General features: G+C 37.3%; 1 protein-coding gene across 1 annotated transcript in view; it reads left to right on the top strand.

The window, feature by feature from the left end:
• Nucleotides 1-15,536, top strand: part of CA8 (carbonic anhydrase 8) — a 119,033-nt gene extending 103,497 nt beyond the window's left edge. The window contains exon 9 of the mRNA XM_053559306.1: nucleotides 15,092-15,536. The gene's annotated coding sequence lies outside the window, so the exon portion shown is untranslated. The remainder of the gene's footprint in view (nucleotides 1-15,091) is intronic.
• The last annotated feature ends 9,549 nt before the right edge of the window (nucleotides 15,537-25,085 follow it).

Here is a 25,085-nt window from a genome sequence, read left to right as displayed (position 1 = left end):
CATTAACATTTATTGAGATAATTGATAAGTGTGGTAGTATTCTATTCGCCTTATTTTGTGACAGTCCATTGCTTAGTTTTATCTTTTGCATCAGTGTGGAGGTTAGGTTCTGTCCTTTAATTTCTGAGTTCTTACTTTGCTGCTGATCCATTGTGGTGGTCAGTGTGCAGAACAGGTTGAAGTATTTCCTGTAGAGCTGGTCTTGTTGTGGCGAATTTCCTCAATGTTTGTATATCCGTAAATGATTTGATTTCTCCGTCAATTTTGAAGCTTAGCTTAGCAGGGTACAGAATTCTGGGCTGAAAATTGTTCTGTTTAAGTAGATTAAAGGTAGATGACCATTGTCTTCTTGCTTGGAAAGTTTCATTAGAGAAGTCTGTGGTCACTCTGATGGATTTGCCCCTATAGGTCAACTGGCGCTTACTCCTGGCTGCTTGCAGAATCTTTTCTTTTGTCTTGACTTTGGACAGGTTCATCACAATGTGTCTTGGAGAAGCTCGGTTAGAATTGAGGTGACCTGGGGTCCGATATCCCTCTGAAAGCAGTGTGTAAGCATCTTTGGTGATATTTGGGAAATTTTCTTTTAGAATATTCTCTAGTATGGCTTCCATTCCTCTGGGGCAGTCTTCTTCCCCTTGTGGGATTCCTATAACTCGTATGTTGGAACGCTTCATAAAGTCCCATAATTCTGACAGTGAACATTCTGCTTTCTCTCTCCTTTTCTGCCTCTTTTACTATCTGAGTTATCTCAAGAACTTTGTCTTCTACCTCTGAAATTCTTTCTTCTGCATGGTCTAACCTGTTGCTGATACTTTCCATTGCATCTTTAAGTTCCCTAATTGACTGTTTCAGATCCTTCAGCTCTGCTATATCCTTTTTATATTCTTCATATCGTTCATCTCTTATTTGATTCTGTTTTTGGATTTCCTTTTGGTTATTTTCCACTTTATTAGCAGTTTCCTTCATTGTTTCCATCATTTCTTTCATTGTTTTCAACATGTGTATTCTAAATTCCCTTTCTGTTATTCCTAACATTTTTTTATAGGTGTAATCCTCTGCAGTAGCTACCTCATGGTCCCTTGGCGGGGTTGTTCTGGACTGGTTCTTCATGTTGCCTGGAGTTTTCTGCTAATTCTTCCTCATGAATGATTTCTTTTATCTGTTTCCTTGCCCAAATTTTCCTTTCACTTCCTCTTGCTCTTTAAGTTCCTGTGCCTGTGGACTAATGGTTCAATGAGTCCTTATGGTACAGGACCAGAAAGGTGAGAAGGTTGAAGAGCAAGAAAGGGATGAAAGAAAGGAGGACCAAGTGATAAGAAAAAATAAAATAGAGAAAGGAGAGGGGGTGGGTAAAAGGAAAATTGACAAAAAGAAGAGAGGCACAGAAAGAGGGAGACAGAGCAATATAGGTATACAGTAGGGTACTTTGTCACAACTTGAAAGAAAACCCACCTTCTGGGGGTGCCCAGTTGGGTGGTTCCCTTGAGGTCAGCAGCTCTTTGCTAACCTGGTCAGACACAGTACCCCACCTCCACCAAGTAGAGAGGAAAGACAAAAATGGTATAAATCAAACCAAAACAAGCAAACAGAAAACTTTATGGGATAAAATTGGATGAAAAACCAAATAATAGCAGTAGAAACACTAGCAAAAATGATGTTCTAGTTATTGAAAAAGGCAGCAATGGGAAATTATAATTAAACTAGAAAAATTGAGAAAGAAAAAAGATCTGTATGGAAAAGGTTGAAATTGAAAAACAAAACAACATCAACAACATCAAAATAAACAAAAAAACAACGAAACCAAAAAAAAACAAGACAAAAAAAAAAGACACAACCAAAAACAAAGCAGTTTTCATATGTTGTTGAATATTGTCTGGGCAACACGTGGTCTTCTGGGGTATGAGATGTTAATCACAGTTCTGATACGGCTGGAGGCTGCTGATTTCTCAAACTCCAGTAGGTAGACACCTTAAATCTCTCTTCAGCCCACTTAAAAGGCACTTTGAACTTGTAAACTTGCTGAGCAGAAGCTTTCCCAGGAAAGTGCTTGTCGCTGGAATCACTGCTGAAGTGGCTATCCGCTTACCCAGTGTGCCAAAACCAGTCTCACTCTGCCCCTGAGGGTTAGGGCTGCAAGGCAGCTCAGACCCCACCCTTAGGCTACTCGGTTGCTAGGTTACCAGCTCCCACCCGGTTTCTAGCTCTGTGACCCCGAGGGTGGAGCTTGCCGGGGCAGATCACTCACAATGGCTCCCTGTGGCCCACAGCCAAACACTATTAGCTCCGTCTCGGTCAGCGGCTCAGACTGGGGCCCTAGACATCAGCCAAAGTTCTCTGCACTCCCACTCAGGCTCTCTCCAAGGCAGTTCAACTGAGTGCCAAGTGCAAAGACACCAAAACAGTTCATAGGTAAGGCCTTTCCGGTTTGCCGTCTCTCTGCTACTGAACTTACAGTTGTGGGCGGGTTTAGACCGATTGAACACACGCGACCACTTGCCATTTTTCCACTGTTTTAGTCCTCCTCTTGGGGTCCAGAAGTCTCTCGCTGACTCCCTGTATCCTCACAGGGGTGATGATAGGTAGATCCCACCAGCCAGAGATGCCTGGAGTCCTATCTCCCCAGACTCACGGTGCCCAGATGCAAGGAAGCTGTTACTTGGCTGCCATCTTGCTCTCCCCTGGCAAATGGTAAATTTCTTAAGGGAAGTAAATTTCAGTCATTTTACTGGATCCCTTAGGGGCTTTTGACACTGGGGTCCTTCTTTTCACATTCTATTTTTGGTGTCCATAATATAGACTTTCTTTTATATTTTTACCTGTATGACCTCTGCCTCTCCTGTGTGTGTGAATATCCTTTTAGGAGGCCACTTAATGTTGGAGTCATTACAGCTCGGCCTTTGAGGCCTACTATCTTTGTAGGTGAACTCATATAAGCTGTAGGTTGCTCACAGATTGTCACTGCTAAATGAACAGGACTTATTTATATTTCTAGATCAAGTTAGAACTGAATGCCCAACTGTCTGTAAACTTTTCTTTTGGGCATGTCAAACGCATCTTAAACCCAGCATATACAAGACTGCATTTATGATCGTCCTTCACAGACCTGACTTTTCTGGTTTTCTTTGAAACCAAGTCGTGTCTGACAACTCTCTTCCTCACTTCACCCGTGTTTGCAATTTCTTATCCAGCTCTGCAAATTAGCCCTTTTCCAGCTCCCAATGCAATCTCTGTGTCTCTGTCTTCACATTACAGATGTGGAATTAGCATCATCTCCTCTAGACTGTTGCCAGAGCATTTCCCTTCTCTTTTACATAGGACTGTTAAGGAAAGATTTATAAAGAAAAAAGGCACAATGACATACAGAACTAAAACTTGTATGCCAACTCTGGCTGTCTGAATATTAGCTCTCAGGAGAGTGTTGAGAAAAATTCTGAATCTACATCTGAGCATAGTGGGAATGAGTGATGTAACTGATGGGTGCTATCTCCCCTTTTGGGGAGGGGTATTGTGGTTTGTTATTGCTGTTCACCGTGTAAGATATTGGCATCTGATTTTAATGTCTTGGCTATTAAGTATGAAGTCTTTTGAAAAATGGGCCTTGAAAAATTGATCTGTGTTAGATCTGCAACACATAGGTAGGTGTTAGCAATTATCAAGGAAATATAGAAACATGATAAAATGGTTGTTGTCCCATAATCTACCTTCTTGTTAATTTTTTACCTCATTTATGTATAAGTTATCTTGATGTTTATACATAGCAAATTGCCTGCATTTGGAGATATCCAGAGAATCCAAAATCTCAGAATGGAAATGAAATAGCATAAGAGTGAGGGAAAGGATTGTGTCATGTGGAAGTATTTACTCAGACTCTTTTGTCAGAGATGGAAGCCATCTCCTGAAGAAGGGAAAGGGTTATGCGTCTTCCATTGGACTGGACTAACAAAATACCATAATCTGGGTAGTTTCCAAGCAACAGAAATTCCTTTCTCACAGTGCTGGAGGCTGGGAAGTCCAAGATCAAGGTGCTGGCAGATTCTGTGTCTGGTGAGGGCCCTCTTCTGAGTGGCAGAACTGTGCCTCTCACTGAGTACTCATGCAGGGGAGGGGGCTAGCTGTTTTCTGGAATCTCTTTTATAAAGACACTACTCCTAATCATGAGGGCCCACCTCTCACAGCCTTACCTCTGTCACCTTCAGACAAAGCATAAGAATTTTCATGCGTTAGATTTTTTCAGAATTTTTATGCTTCAGATTCCAGCATAAGAATTTTGTGAGGAGAGTAGGTTAGAGAATAAACCATGTAAAAGAATGCTAGAAGGTGACATGACCCTCATAAGAGTGAGAAACAATCTATTGTAAAATATTTTTTCTTGTTATTGTGTTAAGACAGTTATATTCTACATTTACTAAGTTTCACATGTACCCATGTCAAATGGTCTGTAAAACCAGTGTATGGTGCCCCATGATTGCATTAATGTACACAGCTATGATTTAATAATAATAAAGATAAAAAAATATTTTTTAACAGAAATATATCATACACAAGCATCTTCATTTGATTGTAGGCCTTTGAGATATTTTCATGTTGGCACATGTAGGTCATTCTTTTGGCTACTTCATTTTTACTTAAACATTTCAGTTAAAACTTGTTTTGATAACATACAAAAGTAAGATAATACAGATAATGGTCAGTACTTTAGGCAGAATCTGAAATATTTGTTAGATAGTGTAAAGGCTTCTCTAGTCAAGAAATTTGCCACTAGGTGGCAAATAAATAAATTGGTAAAACAATTCAGCAAGTGTTACCTGCTTCTTGAAAACCCCTTTAAAATTTCTGAACTCTTACTGTTCTTATTGCTGTGAATTCTTCCTGCTCACTCTTTTATGAGTTTTATTAAAAACTAATAAAGGTCTTTAGGGCTTGTCCACAGAAAAATATTTTCAGAGACATCTTAAAAGCAGAGTTTAATTGGATCTCAAACTCTTAAGTCTTTTGCTGGAAGAGATTTTCTTTTTTTTTTTTTTTTTTGAGACCGAGTCTCCCTGTGTCTCCTTTGGTAGAGTGCTATAACGTTAACATAGCTCACAGCAACCTCAGTCCCCTGGACTCCAGCCATCCTCTTGCCTCACAGCTGGGGCTACCAGCACCTGCTGTGATGCATGGCTAGTTTTTCTATTTTTAGTAGAGATGGGGTCACACTCTTGCTCAGGCTGGTCTCCAACTCATAAGCTTAAGCAATCCATCTGCCTCTGCCTCTCAGAGTGGTACGGTTACAGGCATGAACTACTGCGCCCAGCCTGAGATCTTCAACTAAATTATTCCAGGTGGTTACTTCTCATACCTAGGAAAAGAAGTAAGCAAGTAAACCTTTGTTGTTTGAGAACATCTACTTCAGTATTTCCTTACCCCTTCATAATGCAAAAAGGACAGAAAAGAACTTAAATAACTTCATGATTTTTTTTTTAATAGAGGCATAGTCTCATTTTGTCACCCTTGGTAGAGTGCTGTGGTGTCACAGCTCACAGCAACCTCCATCTCTACCTCCAGCTCTTGGGCTTAGGCAATTCTCTTGCCTCAGCTTCTTGAGTAGCTGGGACTACTGACACCTGCCACAATGCTCAGCTATTTTTAGTTGCAGTTTGGCTGGGGCTGGGTTTGAACCCACCACCCTCGGTATATGGGGCCAGCGTCCTACTCACTGAACCACAGGTGCCACCCCTTAAATAACTTCATGAAAGAAGTTCTGTGAAGTGATAACTGAGTTGGAATGCTATTAATATTTTGATGATATTATTGTATTTTTATAGCTTTTTATAAATAAATGCTTTTTTTTTGCTGTTTTTGGCTGGGGCCGGGTTTGAACCCGCCACCTCCAGTATATGGGGCCAGCACCCTACCCTTTTGAGCCACAGGCACCACCCATAAATATTTTTGATGAACGTAACTGTTGCATTCCAGAATTTTTGTTTTCTTTCTCTTAGTGGCATGTGAAAATTCCTATAATCTTTATGTTTCAGAAAAACTCATGTCATTGTTTTGCAGATATAAATGTTTTTATTTTAATATGAGTACAACCAATGTTTCTCTAATGGTATGTGTTTTTTGAAGAACTATTATATGTAGTAGGTCCCAGCAATAAAATCATTGTAATGAGGACAAAAAAATCATAAATAACAATGTTATTAATCATCTAAATTAGTCATTGATAGCTCATTCCTGTACCTGAAATATTTCCATGGGAAATAAAGCTAAAACACACATTTACTTATAATTAGATGTAATACAAAACTTCTCTCGTAATAGTTGCCCGAATCCCAATTCAACTTAATTTCATTGACTTTGATTTCTGGACTAAAAGTGTTAAGCTTGAACTAGTGAAAAATGTATAATGTATGCATTCAATTAAGAAGTAATTAGATACTCAATCACCCTTACAACACACCAGGGATTAGGGAAGAAGGAAGAAAAATGTGACTCACTGTAGTGTGTAAAACAGTTCTGTTAAATAGTTTAGTGCTAATTGAGATTAAGAAAGCGTCAAAGTATCACAACATAGGTTTCCTTCTGAATAACTTTAAAGCTAAGCTTAGTGTTTCATACTTCAGTGCAAAATTATGTAGCAATAACCACGTTTGATGGTTTATCCTAGAGTTTTGATCAAAGTTTATGTATTCATTCTAAGTTATACACATTAGTGAGTGATGGGAAGGAAAAGAACCAGTGGGTTTTCATAATTCAGACACTATGCCGTGTTTGTCTCATTTCATCCTCACCACCATCCTGTGAGGCAGGATTTTTATTTTCATTTTAGAAATAAAGAAACTCAGGTTGAGAGGGATTGAGTAACTTGCTCAAGGGCACAGCCAGTAACGTGCAAAGCCAGGATTCAGACCCAGGTAGGTTCAACTACAGATACTGAGCTATTCACTGGATGACCTTTCACAATAACAAATGGCAGACAATTATGAATGTTCTTGTGGATCTTAGCCTCTTGATCTCATTTGGATAAGTTCCTGGCAATGAGATTTCTGGGAAAAACAAACATGCCTGCTTTCACTTTTTTGGTAATGTACTACTGAAGTGCCCTTTCAGAGGATTATGCTAATTTGTCCTCGCACCATTGATTGAACATTTTATAGAAGGTATTTTTGCCACTTTTTGTCAGTCATTGAGTATACTTTACACCTTTTTGTTTTAATCTCCTTTTTACTCTTCAGCTTATTGAAGTGTGTTTATCTCCATCTGTCCATTGAAATTGCTGTGGCAAAGGTCACTTTTATTTTCTTTCTTTTTGCTTTTTCTTCTCTTGTCTCCAAATAGAAGACATATTCATGGTAGAATATTCAAACAATTCAGAACAAAACAAAGCAGCAGCAAACATCTCTTAACCCTTCTTCTCAGTGACAGCATCGCCGGCACCAGTGGACATGGGTACCCCTGAGCACAGTGGGAACGGCTTGAGTTCTGTCCTAACTCTACCACTAATTGGTTGTGTGACCTTGGAAAGTTACTAATACCTCTAAGCCTCTCTATTTGTCACTTAAAGGAAGGCCATAATATTATCTACCTCATAGAATTGCTTGTGAGGATAACAATGAAATGATCTACTTAAAGTGCTTACCATGTTTCTGGTTCACAGTGTAAGTACCAAATAAATGTTATCTCTATCGTTATTTTTGTCTTTACATATGTATCTCATATGGATATGTAGCTCTATGATGTTCCTTATGAGATAATACTATGCATGCTGTTATTTTATCAGCTTGATGATACATCTTTTCATGTCATCTACAATGCTTTATAGTTTTAAATGGTTTTATTTATGTTGCTTTTAATTTATTGGGCTGTTTATCTCTTATTGTACATTTAGATAATTTCCAGTGTTTTGCTATAATCAACAATACTGTGGTTAACTAACTCACTTTTTCCTTAAAAAATTCTCAGTAATGAGATTACTGAATCAAAAAGTCTTATTTTCTTGCATATTGCTGAACCCAAGAATGGTACAGCGGGCCCACTAACCATCTATCAAACGACACTTTCCACCTTCACCAACATTGAGTGTGTTGAGGTTTCTCTTTTTTATTCTTGCCAATCTCATTTAAAATGGCTCCTTTAGATTAGATTCAGTCCTGTGAATACTTGGTCCGATTTCTGATCTTCCTGTTTTGCTCCACTCGTGTGTACTCACGTGCATCAGTAGCAGTGTGTGTGGCATGAGTGTATATTTCAGGGTTTGGTAGGACAACACTCTTAACTGATCTCTTCCACATACTTTTCCTGGCTATTCTCAGATAAACTACTTTAGCAGAAGGATAGAAATAAAGAACAAAAGAAAAGGGAGTGAGAAAAAGGAAGTGAGGGAAAAATAAGGAAAAAGGATTTTGCTAGAATTTTTAAGTTTGCATTTATGCGAATTTATAGAGTAAGGAGAATGGATACCTTTATAATGTTAAATCTCTCTGTCAAGGGACAATAGATCATCTGTGTTTATTAAAGTTTTTAAAATGATTTTTATATGCTTTATAATTTTCTCTTCTCACTAAACTTAATCCAAGTCATACGTGGGCTCTGGACTAAGCTGGGGTGTGGCTCGCTGGGGACACAGCACCTCCACTTCCTGCTCCACACTGGGGCCAATGGTTGATGTTCTTTTAGCCTTAGTTTCCTCATCTATGAAGTGGTGATATTGAGAGTCATCCCCTCCTAGGGATATTGTGAGGATTAAATGAGATATGGTAAAATGCACAGCATGGTGCTTCACAGAGTGTTAACATTCACTACTTGTGAACACTTATTATTACTGACATTGATTTTGCCTAGTGTCTTTTTCCATTGCATTTTTATGTTGGAAAATATTTTTTCATTCAAAGTATAATTGATTAGATTTATCACTGGCTTTCTTACTAACCTTTTATAAAGTTTCCAGTAAGATTTCAGCTGATTATTTTGAGTTTTCTAGGCAGACCGTGCTGACATCTGTAAATAGTGGCAATTTCATTTCCTCCTTTATAATTTCAGTATTTCTTATTTCATTGTACCATCAGTAACTCCAGAGACATGTTAAATATTTAATAAGGACATCTGGCACGCTGGTATTATTTCTGATGTGCTTGGATTTCTATTTCTGAATCCATTGGCATGACTCCCACTCTCTCCCCTTGGATTTTCCAAAGCCTTTCAGTCTTGACCTCTTCCTTTCTTTTTCAGCTTTCTCTTTTTACTTTCCTTCCGCATGACCTGCTTCTGTCTTTAGTGAGTATATTGAAAAAGAAGGTGTCTATATTCCCTCCATCTAATGGAAGGGCATTTATTTTTAACCTGTTTTGTGTATGGCAGCTCTGTAGGGAATGTGAAAATATGAAGAAAACCAACATCGACTCTTCCATGAAGAGGCAAGTTCACAGCCTGGTGCTGGGGGTAAATCAGGTACACAACTAACTCCAGGTCAGGGTGGCGTGGGCAAACTGACCGAGGTGGTGTTCCCCTAGACCAGTGCTTTTCAGCCTTTTTAATCTCATGGCACACTTGAATTTGTAGTTAAACTTCTGTAGCACACTTAAATGATGTTGATTAAAAAAAAAAAAAAAAGAACTTCTTTTGAAAATAACTTAAATGATATTTTAAAAATGTTTGCAGGATATCTAAGATCCTCTCACAGCACACAAGTGTATTGTGGCACACCAGTTGAAAAATCACTGCAGTAGTGTATACAAGAAAACCCCCACTCTGAAGTAGAAGTCTCATTTCTAACCTCTTGCTATTTCTTAAAAGACTCTTATTTTGGAGATTTTACAGTGGATTGTTGTATTTTAAGAAGGATGTTTCAGAGTGGGCTATCGTAAGCTGAGCCAAACTCACTAGAACTTAGGCCAGTTCTTTGACCTGCAGTGGCCTCTGGGGAGCAGAACATGTGTGCACACGTGCTTACTTATTTTTGGTAGCTTTTCAGGAAATTCTCCAGTCATGATTTGATTTGCACTCATTCCCTCGGGTCTGGTCATAGAAGATAATGCAAGGTTCAGAAATAGTCACCTGAAAGATAGCATCTGTTATTATTATACTGAAACAGGATGATTTAGAAGACTTCAGGATGTGGCCATATTTCAAGGTTATTATGAACAATGACCATTGTGTAATAGAAAATCTCCCTTTATTATTAAGCTTTCTTATTATTGAGATATAGATAAATAGGAATGTGGAGGAAACCTCAAAAGGGGTAAAGTCAACCTTGTTGCCTTTGAATATTCAAAGTGTCACTGCTGTAGGTTGCTTTACCAAATACATTTACATTCTGGTTACCATGTAATACAGTTATTGCAGAAACTGCACAAACAGGAAATGCACAAATGCATCAAAAGGAACTTCTGTTTCAAGTAATGATCTTGGACTAAAGATAGGCAGTTGATTTTGTGTCTACCACAGACTAAAGTAACAGGAAAGAGAATTTTTTTAAGTGATCAACACACAAGGATATAGAAAGCAAGAGCGGAGACAATAGCAACAATATTTTGGAAGTTGGAACCAGATGGTCATGTGGCAATAGACTTAGCAGATGTGAGGAAAAAGCCTGTGGACATGATAGAATCTCTCAAAGTTCCAGGAACTGGTGACAACAGACATCTCTGGAGGTTGGAGTGAAAGGAGGCTAAAATTATTCATATTGGTTGAGAGCTGTTTGAGGAGCAGTTATATCTGATAGTCTCCTCCCAAGGCTTGGTGGACGTCTGGAGATACTTATCTTCTGGAGATGACAGAGATTCTCTGAAGTAGGGAACATAAACACCACTGAGCGAATAAATAATATTCTCGTACTTCAAGTCCCCCTCCAGCATCCTGGCAGAAAGGGCCCTACTCTGAAGTTAGGGACTGGAAGGAAGGGTCTTCTGTGGAGGATCTGACCAACCCAGGGGACTTCTTACAGAGGTGGACCAATGGGTCCTCCTGTGGTGAGGGTGTGACCGCTGGGACAGGCCTGGGCCCTCATCCTCCCCTCTGGTGTTGTGGCAGTTGTTCCTCGCTCTGAGGTGTAAGCCGTGAAGGATATTTGAAGAAAGCCTGTAATATCAAAGAGCCCCAAACAAATAGAATACCCTGAGTTAAAAGAAATAAATAGGAAGAGGGGAAAGTTGTCAGGAAGTCATTCCTGTCTTTGGCAAGGCGAGGAACAAAATTGCAACCATGAGACAAGAACACGATATTTAGGAAAGGAATATATGGAAAACAGAGAGCTTTCAGAAATTAAAACATGGTAGCAGAAATGAAATATTTTATGTAAGAATCAGGAGGCAGAAGTGAAGAAATTTCTCAGAAAATAGAGCAAAAGGCAAAAAGATGAAAAATAGAATAAGGTAAGAAAATTAGAAGACCAGTCCAGGGGGCTTATTATCCACATAAGAAAGCTAGAGAGACAAAAGGGAAATGGGGCAAAGGAACCTAGCAATAAAATTGTTCAAAGCATCTTCCCAGGACTCGAGCATAGACATAGAGATTGAAAGGACCCCCTGAATTCCCAGCAGGGTAGACCGAGATATACCCATACCAAGAAACCATACTTGTGAAACTTCAGAACACTAAGGGAGAAATTATAGAAAAGCAAAACCCAAAATGACAGGCAGGTCCAAATCAACCTGCAAAGTTTTTTTTGTTTTATTAATTATTTATTTTTGAGATAGAGTTTTTCTCTATTACCCAGGCTAGAGTACAGTGGCATCACCACAGATTGATGCTGACTCCATGTCCTCCTGGACTCAAAGGATCCTCCTACCTCAGCTTCCCCAGTAGCTGGGACTATAGGCCCCTGCCACAATTCTCAGCTGATCTTGTTAGTGGAGACAGGGTCTCACTCCTGCTCAGGCTGGTCTTAAACTCCTGACCTCAAACTATCCTTCCTCCTCAGCCTTCCAGAGTGCTAGGATTATAGGCCTGAGCCACCGAACCTGGTCAGAATCTGGCATTTCAGTCCCAGACTTCTCAAGAGCATCACTGGAAGCTAAAAGTCTGTGATTTTAACCATCAGAATTCTGAGGAAAAATTATTACCAACCTACAATTCCTTATTCAGTCAAACTTGCAGCCAAATGTTTTGATAGAATAGCCATTTTCAGACATCGAGGTTCTCAAATATTTATTTCCCTGGAAGCTACGAGATATACCTCATCCAAATGGAGGAAGCCAAGAAAAAAGATGTGGGATCCAGGAAACAGGAGACTGAGCAAAAAAGAAAGGCAAAAGGGAAGCCCACAGTGATGGTGGAGTCAGGTCCTAAGCGTAGCGGGTGTGCAGTCCAGATGTGTGCAGGTGAGAAGGTTCTAGACAAGCTTTCTCCACGAGCGTGAAGTTGATACAATGCATAATATGTCAACTATGTGAGGGGAGAGTAAGGCAATGGGTTATAAGTACATAGACTACTCAAAATGAAAAAACCCAAGGTGTTTTATTTACTCTGGAGACAACAAAATATTATGGAGAAAAGGAGAGTTAATATGTGTATTTCTGGTCTGAATAATATTTACATTATTATAGTAATAGAAAGTGAATATTGATCCAACCAAAATTTACTATATAACCATATTTGGTGGGTGGGATGAGGGGAAGAGGTGTTGTGTGTATGAGATAGCGTGCGCGTGTGTGTGTTTGAGTGTGTGTGTGTGTGAAATGCCGACAGAATGAGAGTCAGTTCCTCATTCTCAATAGGGAAAACTGATACACTAATACAGAAAATTGAAATGGAGCAATACAATCATGCCACTTAGCTCTTAGTACTATGTAAATAATTGGCTAAAAGAGTTGAAGAGGTGGTAATTAGTGATGTGTAGAACAGAGGACTGATAGTTTTCATAACAAACATTTTACAGCTGTTTAACGCGTTAAACCATGTGCATGTATAACTTTGATAGGAATGAAAACATTAAATAGAAATTGCTATCTCATTTTATTACACTTTTTTTTAAGAGGTAGGGTCTCACTCTGTCACCCAGCTCACTGCAGCCTCAAGTGATCCTCCCACATCTGCCTCCTGAGTAGCTGGGAGTACAGATGTACACCACTAGACCTGGCTAATTTTTAAAAATTTTAAAGAGATGAGGTCTCGCTGTGTTGCCCTGGCTGGCCTTGAATTCTTGGGCTCTGGGCTTAGGTGACTCTCTTGCCTCAGCCTCCCGGGTAGCTGGGACTATGGGCGCCCGTCACAACACCCAGCTGTTTTATTTGTTGTTGTTACAGGTTGGCTAGGGCTGGGTTTGAACCCACCATCCTCAGTACATGGAGCCAGTGCCCTACTCACAGGCACCACCCTCCTCGCTCTTTGTTATACTTTAATGCATGCACACACACACATTTTCTGAGTGTTCATGTTGGGTCAGGTATCCAGAGGTGACTATCTACAGAGGTCTGCAGAATCCTGGATATAATATCCTCCATATGGAGAATTCACAATGTGTATTAATGTAATAGAGACTCTGAGATGGTTTTGAATTAAAGAAATATATTTATCAGTCTTTGATTTTTTTGAACGTGGATTCAGTTTTTCTACCACTAGACTGCAGGTTATTTCCTTTTGTGAAAATTCAAACATTATGACCTGTAGGCCCCATCAACTCTGAAATGTTGTGAATTTACAATTTGATCATCAGTTTCATGTTGTTTTGATTTATAGTTTGTGGCTTTATAATTGTCAGATATAGACATGAACAATTTCTTGTTGTACCTTTGGAATCCTGTGTTTGGAGAATAATTGTAAAGATTTGATGAATGAGGTAGTTGGGGAGATGTTGGTGAAAGATTATATGAAATTTGAGTTAGAAAGTATAAGAGCTCTATTATATTTCATGGGGACATGTAATTAACAATATATTGTATTCTTGAAAAGTGCTAAGAGATTTTATGTGTTCTAACCACAAAAAATGACAACTATGTGAGGTAACATATATGTTAATTAGCTTGATTTAGCCATATCACATCATGTTGTACACAGTAAATATACAATTTTATCTGTCAATTCAAAAAACTAAAAAAAGTAAAAATTTTAAAAAAGGTTTGGATGTGTCTATCTTATTTGAAATTTAATTTGGAAATATACAACCTAGAATTACAGATATTTTCTAGTAGATTGTCCAGAAATTCTACTTATTTATATATGGACATATGTATCTATGTATGAACATGTATATATCTACAGATGTGTACAAAGGCATATTCACAGACACGTACCCACCATGTATGGATAATTCTTACATATTCTATCGTATTATATAATAATTTATTAAGGAAAGGAGGCCATTTAGTTTGTTTCCAGTGTCTTGTTGCAGTGAATATCCCTAAACATAAGATCTTTGTATGATTTGATGATTATATCTGTATTATAGGTTCCTAGAAGTGTAACTCTGAGTGTAACATTATATGCATTCCTAATTTTTATGGATATTTATTGGCTTACCTTATTGATGAAAGTGCCAATTCCCATTGCCGTTACTGGCAATGCTAGTTTTACGTCAGCTAGTTTAGTATCATTGCTCTAAAATCTTAGCCGATGTCATTTTCCTGTAAGAGAAGCTTGTTGTTTGTTACTTCGTAAAAGTGCTATTGTCTCATGTAGCCATTTAAATTTGTTATTTAGCTATTTATTTAATAGCATTGTAAAGTTGCTTGGAAACTAGAAAGAACTGATCAGTGTGCTCTTGAGTTACCCTCCTTCTGTGCTTATTACAAAGGAAATTAATGACCATAACTTATTTTACTTTTTTATTATTAGACATGCGGTACAAATTTATTGTTTATAAAATAGTTTCATGTATTATAAAATGTATTTTTTTATATAGTGTAAATATGAATTTATTTATTTTGGTTGAAATAGATTTGTTTCTGTGAAATTTTGCATTGAGGGGTTTTGCCCTAAGAAAGAAATTATGGTAAACTTTGGAGAAAAATTGCAGAGATAACTACTTATGTATGAAGCTATTTTTGAATTTCCACATTTTCTTATCATGAAATTTTTAGTTTTTGCTATTTCCTGTTTGAGCGTAAAAAGGCTTTTCAGTCTGCTGTGGAAGAATGTCAGTAACACAATTGATTCATTCTTTTTTTGCCTAAAGGAGGAAGACAATGGTCCTCCAGTGCCATGGGATGAGAAACGGAAGCTTTTGGGCTGCAGCTTCATTTTATCCTCAAAGCCTGCATTGTTTGTCTTCATCTAATCCAGCTTTGATGGACATCTGTGACAGTTGCCTGTACACATGCTGTAATGAAATATTAGAAATGGCTGTACATTCCAAAGAAACCCCCTATTATATATCCACATCACTGCTGCTAGGATCCATATTTTTGCACATGCTGTTTATTCCTGTGTGCAGAAGGAATGAAACTAGTTTCCAGAACTGTTATTAATATGAATATGTATCATGTGTTAATACTGAGAACAGGAAAAATACATTCCCGGTGTTATTAGTTCTTCATTTCCTGTCTCCAACTGAAAATTCACTCATTCAGAGACCAGTGTAATTCTTCATAATAAAACAAGAGTTTTGATCATGAATAGCACAGAGTCTCACAATGCAACATGAAGTCTTAGTAAAAATCAAGTCTCGCTATTTTTCAGTGCCCATGTCACAATTAATGTCAGGCTGGTTTGTGATGGAAATCATTTTGGGAGTTAATGCAACAACATAATACTTACTTATTGCTTTCTTAGTTAAAGGATTTAAGTTAATATATGAATCTAATCATATTTATTCTACATTATTTGAAGCTGTGTTTTTTAGGAATTTGAGAATGGTAAAAGAAGTCAATGGGATAAAACATACCAGGAATAGCCATCAGTAGCAGTAAAAATTTAATAGTATCTTATATTCATTTAGTGTTGTACACTTTGCAAGACCTTAAAATATTTTATTCCATGGACTCCTTTAGTATGTTAAGACATTTCTTTGAAAGATGACTCAAATATCCTTATTTTAAGTGCTGCTAGCAAATTTAAGTATATAGTTAGTTACAATTTGATGTGACAGAATGAGATAATTTATGAAAAGTGGCGGAGTGCCTGGAACTAAAGCAAACACTCAATAAATATTATTGTTATAATTGTTGTAGAACTAATGACTTCAGTAACAGTCACAATTTGAAGGGATTTTATGATGCAAAATATCTAATTTAGAAAATAGAAAACGGATCGAGTAAGTATGTGTTCGGAGGTTTTAGTTGTGTTGAGTAGAGGTTGTTAATAACGAAAATATTAGATGAAAATAAAAATCATACCGGTATCCCTGAAAATGGAAGCAAAGAAGGTTCAACGTGGAGCCTTGGCTGGCAGAGCTAGGCCTAGAGGTGTGGGAAAGGAGGAAGGACAGGTGCTGTCATAGCTCTGTACCATAATGGGGCAGCATCGGGCACAGTCCCCGAGGCACACTTCCTCTGTGTAATTCCTACTGTTCAGCAACGAGGAGATGGCAAAGTGTGACTACAAAACTGTGACAGAAACATTTACATCTTACAGACCTGCTTTATATCTTACCCTTCACATGCCAAAAATTGGCTATAGGTGTAGCCTCATTTGTAGTAAGTGTTAAAGACTAGATCTGAAGTCATCTGTGAGTGAGACACTAGTCACATGGTGCTCCTGCATTCCTTTGGTGGACCCTGTGTTTAGGCCCTGGCACAAAACAGTGCACAGATACCCAGCCTCTCCACTCCTGTCCGGGCTGGTACTGAGCAGCCATTCACTGTTCTTGGACTGAACTTCTGATGCTTCTGGAAGTCTCCTACCATCTTTACTTGAAATATACAACCCCTCCCGGCCCCAATACAACAATAATTAATTCATATGGCTTTCAGGGTAATATCTAGTTGGTTTTTTTTTTTTTTTTTTAATATTTTGCCCTTTCAAAATGTGTGTGTGTGTGTGTGTGTACTGAAGGAATCAAATTTCTTTACTATATACTTTCCAAATAAAATTTGGTGAGATTGTACGGAGGCTTAGTATTCTTTAATATGGAAAATGCTTCCATCCCACAATTAGGTACCTCAGACTAAAAAATTGAGTGCTGTTTATGGTATGTTTTTATAGGAAGGAATTTGAAAGGGTAGCAGTCAATAAAAGTATAAATAACTGATCTCCAATCTATCCTGTTTTGATAGTGTTAGGGGAAGAAAAAGTATCAAAGTTATGCAACGGACCCTGTAATTGGGGAAGGAGCTTCCCAGAGCAAAATTGGGGAGGATTAATGACATGTTTCATAGATCTTGAAATTTAGAGTAGATTTTATTTACAAAACACAATTTAAGAAAGCAACAAACTGAGGTGACTTTTCACATGACTTACAAACTTGTAAGTGCCTCTAATTCATGGCGACTCATCACCATCAGTTGATGTACTGGTGGTGTGCAAAGTAATGCTGTTGTAGGAAGCTTTGCCAATTAAAATCCCATGAGTATTCTCTTTTTGGTTTGTCAGTATAGCTAAAGTCTTGCCAATTTTGTTGACCTTTCCAAAGAAACAAAATTTGATTTTGTGGGTTTTCCCTATCGTGTTTCTTTTCTCTATGTCTTTATTCTGTGCTATAATCTTTAGTATTTCCTACCTTCTGTATGCTTTGGATTAAGTTTATGCTTTTTCTAGTATTTTAAGATGGAAGATTAGGTTATTAATTTGAGATTTTATTTTTTAATGAAAGTATTTTAAGTTACAAATTTTTCTCTAATCATGGCTTGAGCTGCATCCTGTAAGTTTTGGTATACTATGTTTTTATTTTCATTCAGTATTTTCTAATTTGCCTTATGATTTTTTTGACCCAATATCAAATTTAGGAGTGTATTATTTAATTAAAAAATGAATACTTATGAATTCCTAGATTTCTGTTATTGATTTATACTTTCCCTCCATTGTGGTCAGAGTATGCCCTATTTAATCTCAGTCTTTGTAAATTTTTGAGACTTGCTTTATGGTTTAGCATATGGTTTATCCTGTAGAATGTTCCATGTGCACTTGAGAAGAATGTGTATTGTGTGCTTTTGTTGGATGATATCTTCTGTAAATGTCTGTTGGGTCACATTTACTTACAGTGTTGTTCAAATCTTCTGTTTCCTTGTTGATCTTCTGCCCATTTTCATCTATTATTGAAAGTGGGGTACTGAAGTCTGTGACTATTATCTTTCTTCCTTCAGTTCTATCAGTTCTTTTCTTCATGTGTTTTGGCATTTGTGTTGGGTGTATATATGTATGCTTACAATGGTTATGTCTTTCTGTAGGAATTATCCTTTCATAAGGATTACTAGTAGCATCCGTTGCTTTAGTACATACTTTGTCATGTGTTAGTATAGCCACTCTGTATCTTTTTCTATCATTTTCAACTTACTTATATTTTTGAGTCTAAAATGTGTCTCTTGAAGACAATTTATAGTTTATAGTTGACTCCTGCTTTTTAATTCAGCCTCATAATCTCTTTGCCTTTTAGTTGGATTATTTAACCCATTCACGTTTAATATTATTGTTAGGTCTGCCATTTTACTTTTTGTTTTCAACACATCTTGATTTTTTTGTTGTTGCTGTTGCTGTTCCTTTATTCCTACTCTATTTCTTTATTTTGCATTAAGTGAATGTTTTCTAGTATTATATTTAAATTGTTTTAATGATTTTTTTCAATTTTGTTGACTTTAACTTCTTTGTGGTGGCTATAGGGCTTATTATGTACATGTTAATTTATCAGAATTTACTTCATATTTATACTAACTTGATTACAGTGAGTTCTTTAGTTTATTCCTCTATATTTCAATTTTTCTCTTCACCCTTTTGATGCCATTATTATTATACAGATGTCCATAAAACTCATGTACAATTTAAAATAGACAACTGTTTTATACATACATACATATATGTATATATATACACACACACAAACATGTGTGTGTGTATATATATACACATACATATACATACATATGGGACATCCTGTATATATTACATCTGTACATGCTACCAACCCAACAACACATAGTTATAATTTTTACTTTAGACAATTGTAGTATATTAAAGAAGCTGAACAATGAAAGAACAAACCATATTTATGAAATTTATTCTATTAACTTTACTGTTTCTATATTCACTTTGTCTTATGGATTTTGGTTATCATCTGGTGTCATTTCTTACTCAAAAACAGTTGTCATGTGTCTTCTCTATGTTGTCATTGTCACATATGTCACATTTATATATATTCCAGGCCTAAAGCACAATTATATAATATTGTTTCATGCAATTGCCTTTAAAACAAGAAAAGGGAGAAAAATGCATTTGTACTCTGTTTTATAATTACATAGTTACATTTACTAGCACTCTTTGGTTTTGGTGTGGATTTAAATTAAAGGCAGTCTTTGAGTTACAAATATCTGACGGACATATGAATTGCATTTATGAAGGGAGGCTATTACAGGTAATAGTAAATGCACCTGCTTCAAACTTACATTCAAATTCATCTTAAGAACAAACCTAAAGAACCTATCTCATTCACAACCTGGGGCTGCCTATAGTGTTTGAGGTCACTTGGTTTCAGGTTAGAAATCTTTCTTGTAGTGTTCTTTATAAGGCAAGTCTATTACCAACAAATCCTCTTAGATTTTTTTTTTATTTCACCTTTATTTTATTTATTTATTTATTTTTGAGACAGAGTTTCACTCCATTGCCCTCCATTGAGTGCTGTGGCATCACAGCTCACAGCAACTTCCAGCTCTTGGGCTTATGCAATTCTCTTGCCTCAGCCTCCCAGTAGCTGGGACTACAGGCACCTGCCACAATGCCCAGCTATTTTTTTGTTGCAGTTTGGCCGGGGTCAGGTTTGAACCTGCCACCCTCAGTATATGGGGCTGGCACGCTACTCACTGAGCCACAGATGCTGTCCTTACCTTTATTTTAAAAGATAGTTTTGCTGGATATAAAATTTGGGGTCAATATATATGTATTTTTCTTTTGGCATTTTGAATATTACATCTCCCGTTTTTTTCTTTTATCATTTCAAATATTACATCCCGTTGCCTCTGGCTTCCATGGTTTCTGATGAGATGTCAGCTATTAAATTTAATGAGATTCTCTTCTGCATGACAAATAATTTTTCAGTTACTGCTTTCAAAAATTTTCTTTTGAACCCAGCATACGTACTATGATGTATTTGGGTGTGAATCTGTGTTTATCCTGTTTGGGGTTTCTTGAGTTTCTTAGGCATTTAGATGAATTTTTTTTTAATCAAATTTGGGATTTTTGAGGCATTATTTTTTGAATATTTTCTTCACTTCTTTCTCTGGCTGTTCTCCTTCTGGAGCTCTCATTATACATATATTAATGTACTTAACAGAGTCCTATATTTAACTAAACTTTTGTGTTCATTTTTGCCTCATCCTCTACTGCCCATCTGGGGATTTTTGTTGTTACTATTTGTTTATTTGTTCAATGCCTTGTCTATACTATTTTAATCAAGTATATTACTCCCGTAGTATGAAGTATGATTCCTCAGAGATTGCAGCCCTGGGCATGTGTGCAGTCTACATGAGATGACAATAATTTAACAGGGCTTTCTTCCTTTGATTTCTCTGGTAAGCATTTTTTTTCTCCTCTATTGATTGGTATTACACCTAGCTGTTACATTGATTGTGGCTGATTAGTATTTTGTTTCTGGAAATACTTTGGGGCATAAGTTGCTCCACATTTGACTCAATATTTGGGCCTTTTTGCAGATTTTTTTTGAGATAGAGTCTCACTCCATTGCCCTGCTAGGGTGTCATCAAAGCTCACAGCAACCTCACACTCTCTGGCTCAGGAGATCCTCTTGACTCAGCCTCCTAAGTACCTGGGACTATAGGTATGCACCACTATGTCCAGGTATTTTTTCTATTTTTCAGTACAAACGGGATATCACTCTTTCTTAAGTTGGTCTCAAACTTCTGAACTCAAGCAATCCACCTATCTCAGCCTCCCTGAGTGCTAGGATTATAGGTACGAGCCACCTCACCTGGCCTTTACAAGGGTTTTTTTTTTTTTTAACAATTAATATAACATATGTGACACCTTTTTGTCTTGCTCTGTCACCCAGGCTGCAATACAGTGGCCCAATCATATCTCACTGCAGCCTCCTGCCTCAGTCTATTTTTCTTTGTATTTTTTATTTTAAATTAATATGAGGGTATAAATTTTTAGGTTACAGTGTTCTCACTTCCAAGGTAAAGTACCAGTTGGAGAAGAGCCCTTCGCCCAAGCAGTGTGTTGAATACCCTCTCGTTGTGCACATTAGGTGAAATCCTGCCGAATGTCCTCCCTCATCCCTCCAATGGCCCTCTCCCTTCACATTAGGTGAAATCCTGCCAAATGTCCTCCCTCCTCCCTCTCCCTAACCCTCTCCCTCCTCACTTCACCCCAAATGCTAGTGAAACTAGTATATAAACAATTACAAGCACATATGAATGATAAAACACAAAAATAGTCTTGCAAGCATATTTTTGAGGCCAGTCCTTAAGGTTTGTTCTGACCCCAGGAGGGTACTTATTTGTCACTTTCCTTCGTTCTGTCTGATAAACCAGTTGGCTTACAATTTTAACTTTTTGGCTTTATGCAGCTAATAGTCTCCTCTTTCTTACTTGCCACAAAATTTTCCATTGTTTTCCAGGGTACCCATAGACTTGAACTTCCTAATACTTTCTTACTAATAATGTCAGTTATTTTGGGTAGATATTTGTTGTTCTTCCTTCTTATTGACTGCTTCATGCCTTGGAAAAAAAATCTTTGAGCCATAGCTTCAGAATTGTGGTTGGGAACAGTGGCTTGCTTCCCATGGAGTAACATTCATCTTTGTAAATGGAATTCTGAGTGGAGGCTGCTGCCTCTGGTCTTTGTGGTTTGTCTCTCCTAGCCTGAAACCTACACCATAGGAGTCAGGGTAAAGGTGATTAAGGCCCCAGTATTCTTACTCTGCCATACCTTGTGTAGAACCTCTGCTCTATTAGTAGAGGCTGGGTGAATGAAGGAGGCCACAGAGTCTGGTCACAGTACCCAGAGATTCAGATTTTGCAACCCTTTTAGTATCCTTTGACTAGGAGCTGAGGAAAGAGAGGGCTGTGTCTTAGTCATATCCACCAACTAGTGGAGTTTTAATCATTCTAAGTTGAGGTCAGGGAAGGGATGAAGTGCATTTGAGGCTCAAATTTCAAATCAAGTACTCTCACTGTTCTTACTAAGAGTTAGTAGATTTTCTTGAATGAATGTTTCTCCATTTGCTGTATGCTCTTAGGATAATATTCAGATACTTATTTTATAATTTCCACCAGTGCTGATTGTTCACCAGGAGCAAGTCTGCAGAGGTCCCTCATGCTGTCATCCTGGACATAATTCTCTGTCATGTAAGATCAGACATTACTCAAAGTGTCAGGCTTTCACTTATTTTTTGGAATTTTCACTTGAATAAGTATATTTCTCAAGATGTATCAGATATCATTATGATTAAGGGTAAGATCATGCTTTTTGATAGCTTAAAGTTGAAATGGGATACTTCTTAAAATGGAAACGAAGCTTACATTATGTAGTGTTATTCATCAACTTATTGAATTAATTACTCTGAAATTTTCTTTTTTTATTTCTCTGTTTTAATTAATTAATGAAAAGTAATTAATTATTATATGCTGATTAATGATATTTAAGTCTTAAATTCACAGAAAACCCCAAGATGGCATGTATATAAATAGGCATCTATATAAACCTCATTTTATTTAGGATATTGTTCGCTTCTATTAAAACATATTAATATAGCAAATATTGACACAATGTAAAGGAAGCTATTAATTAAATGTGCTTTATAATCTTGGGTCATAGCCTAGAGAATTATGAAGAAGATGAAGTATTATCCACCGATGATGTAAGGCAGCTTTAAGGATATGTACAAGGAATGGCCTTTCCTTTTTTTTCTGTTTCCATTTTTTGTGTACAGTTGTTTCCTGCAGTACTTTGGTATAAAACTCTTACCTGGCAGGCATTCACTGAGGACGTGAGGTGAGGAGACATGACTGATCCTTCAGATAATTTTAGGAAATACAGAAACAATACAGATGGGAAGTCTTGTGCTGTGTTAGACTTAGACTTAGATTATGTTTCAGTGAACCGTACTAGAAGCTTAACACTTTAGGTCATATGGGAATGGCCACTTGGAAATGATGCTATTGAGTTTGAAGAAACTTTAACATTTTTGACATGTAGGGAGCCAGTGATACTTACACTCTGGTCGTAATGAATCAGTAGCCTCAAGAAAATTCTTAAAGTCACAACAAAGACCTAGACACACTTGTTTTATTCCCTTTGGATCTGATTCATTTCCACAATAACTCTGTTGTACAATTCCTTTGCTAACATTTAATTGCTTTCAAATTACTAGATTGGAATTCAGTCAGCCTCAGGAATTTTCCTGTGAAAATACATAGTACATTAGAATCTTATCCAAAGGTGTTGGTGTGAATACCAATGCTGCAGAAGGACAGCCCTGCAGCCTTCAGGGGTAAGCTCACTCCTGTAATTTTAAGAAATAAGGGCAAGAAACAGACTACACAGCATGGGATGGCGTGTAGCAAAGTTCTTTATTCAAGGATCCAATTTTATATACTTCTGGTCACGTATACACTTAATCTATCATCAGTTAGTTTCACCATTACCTAATTTTACCTATCTGAAATTAACTTGTAAGGAAATATTATGTTACCACATCAACACAATCACTTCTGCAGTAAACATCCTTTTCTAGACACTGACTAATCTCTTGGGCAGGTATCTAAATAAAGATCACAAAGAAGAAAGCAGCCACAGGGGAACAGAGTTAATAGAAGAGTACCTTCAAGTATTCACTCAGTTTACTCAGCATGAAGTATTGACTGTGTCTCTCCTCAGGGCAGAGCATCTATAGACCTCTGACAATATGTTTTTAACATACATCAACCCTCTGGCCTGTATATCTGAGGAAGGGCAGCATGCCCTTTGGCCAGGCTTAATAGGGTGCACAACTTCAGAGAATTGGCTTGTGGAATTTTAACTCTAAGCAAGTTAACTCTGCGCGTGCCTCAGGGGAGCCCAGGTCCCTTAAGCCTCTGTAAGAATAGCAAGCTGTTTTAAACTCACACTGAGTTCACTTTGTGTGCTTGATGTAGGATATGTTTATTTCTAAATATTATCCTACACAAAGGGATTTTTTTCAAAAATGCAGATTAAAGTCCATACCTTAAATGAAAATTTTTGTATAACGTGAAGATACTTCTTTATGACATGTCAGGAGTTTACAGTATTATCATAGCACAAGAGTAAAATGGAAATTGACCCCTTGCAATTTCAGTTACATAAATTTCCTTGCAAAATTTTTTGTGTGTATGTGGCAAAGTGTAATTTGAAGTGGAGTTAGAGTAGTTGTAAATCTATATTGCAAACTCTTGGGTAATGAGTCAAAATGTTTTCAAAGAAAATTGATTTGGTGTTTTTAATTTTTTTTTATTGTTGGGGAATCACTGAGGGTACAAAGAAACAGTTTACAGTGATTGCATTTGTTAGGTATAGTCCCTCTTATAATTATGTCCTGCCTTCAAGAGGTGTGTCACACACTGTGACCTCTTCACCCCCTCCTTTCTTCCCTCTCTCTGCTCCCCCATTCCCCCACCTCCCACCATGTACTAGGTCATCAATTGTCCTCATATCAGAATTGAGTATATTGGATTCTTCCTTCTCCATTCCTGTGATGCTTTACTAAGAAGAATGTGTTTCAACTCCATCCAGGTTAATACAAAAGATGTAAAGCCTCCATCTTTTTTAATGGCTTAATTGTATTCCATAGTATACATATACCATAGCTTGTGTTAATCTATTCCTGGATTGGTGGGCATTTAGATTGTTTCCATAGTTTGGCAATTGTAAATTGAGCTGTGATAAACAGTCTTGTGCAAATGTCCTTATGATAAAATTATATTTTTCTTCTGGGTAGATGCCCAGTAATGGGATTACAGGATCAAATGGGAGGTCTAATTTGAGTTCTTTGAGGGTTCTCCATACTTCCTTCCAAAAAGGCTATATTAGTTTGCAGTCCCACCAAC

Source organism: Nycticebus coucang, chromosome 13 (genome assembly GCF_027406575.1).
Source record: "Nycticebus coucang isolate mNycCou1 chromosome 13, mNycCou1.pri, whole genome shotgun sequence".
NCBI classification, from domain to species: domain Eukaryota; kingdom Metazoa; phylum Chordata; class Mammalia; order Primates; family Lorisidae; genus Nycticebus; species Nycticebus coucang.
The sequence above is the reverse complement of the archived record's forward strand: the minus strand, read 5'-3'. Positions and strand labels throughout refer to the sequence as shown.